This window comes from Lissotriton vulgaris, unplaced genomic scaffold, assembly GCF_964263255.1.
Source record: "Lissotriton vulgaris unplaced genomic scaffold, aLisVul1.2 SCAFFOLD_3422, whole genome shotgun sequence".
Classification (NCBI taxonomy): domain Eukaryota; kingdom Metazoa; phylum Chordata; class Amphibia; order Caudata; family Salamandridae; genus Lissotriton; species Lissotriton vulgaris.
This window is the reverse complement of record NW_028249634.1, coordinates 123,384-124,839: the sequence shown is the minus strand read 5'-3', so window position 1 is coordinate 124,839 and position 1,456 is coordinate 123,384.

Here is a 1,456-nt window from a genome sequence, read left to right as displayed (position 1 = left end):
ACAAGCCAGCGAGGCCAGCCCCCCTGCCCCCCCCCCCCCCAGGCAGCAGGGATTTTCTACATCAGAGGGTGCTTCTGTGATCTGTTGAAACTGTATTTACTGGGGCCTGTGCACTTCGTTTTTTGGCCAGCAGGGGGAGTAAAGCTTTATTCAAACAGTATTGTTAGATTTCGAGTTAGTGAAGCCTTTACCTGCTGAAGTCCAAAGTTGTGGATTGAGCCTGTCTGTCTCCTAGGAGATTCTGAACAGGAGCAAGCAGCTTCCAACTCCCAGGCCAGCAAACCTTGTCTGAGGTTGCTGGGACCTTATATGGTGTGCTGATGGTTGGCACATGTGTACACTGATTGGTGGTTGTATCTGGTGTTTCTATTGGGTTAGGGTTAATGTCCTCATTGGTTGGGTAGTTGAGGGCTCTGAATGGTTTCTCGGTCTGTGATTCAATCATTGCAGGGTTGGGACTAGGGCTAGGGTTTGGATTTCTATAGGAAGTAGGGACTAGGGCTTCCTATGTTATTGGTTGTTGGGAATAGGGTGGGATTTGGGCTAGGGTTAGACCTTTAATTGGAAGTAGCTATTTAGTGCTTCTGGTGTGATTGGTTGTTGGATCAGTTGTGGGACTAAGAGTAGGGTTAGGCTTTCTATTGGAAGTAGGGACTAGGGCTACCTGTAGCATTGGCTGCTTGGACTTGGGTTGGAACTAGTGGTAGGAGTAAGGCCTTTATTGGATGTCGAGATCAGGGTTTTTGAACTGATTGGGTGCTTGGACTAGGGTTAAGATTGGCTGGAAGGTCCTGGTCTCCTATTAGTTCTAGATGTTAGGGCTAGTGTTGTGATTGGATAGTGTTAGGTCTAGGGTTCCTATTGGCTGAAGGGGTCACCTGATTACTAGGGCTACAAAAAGGGCCAGGCTTAAGGTGTCTCAGCCCGGGCATTGAGGCTAAGGGTGGATAGGATAAGGGTAGTTGCCTGTTTGGGCCTGTTCGAGACTGGTCGGGACTAGGGCCAGAAATGCTGCCCTTTTTCTCCTAAAAAAAAAAAAATCCTTCACTCTTTTATCCCTCCACTATCCTTTTTCTATCAAAATTAACAGACTAACATGTTCACTTCTCAAATTCCATATTCAACTATACTAATATACTGCCCAAATAACTGAATAACATATCTACTACTCAAATTACTTCATATTTATACTATACTAATTTTCAACACTAATCCTTTATGGGTTCCGGAGTGGCGTGCTACTCGCCAAAAAAGCGCTTCAACACCCATCAGGGGTAACAAGTGCTATATGAATGCAAATCTTTCTTCCCCTTTTATCCATCCGCTATCCTTCTCACTCCAAGTAACAGACTAATATCCACCACTGGAATTACCTCATATTTCACCATATTAATTCACCACTAATCCTTTATAGGCTCCCTGAATAGCATGCGTCAACAAGCGAGCGCTAAATAAA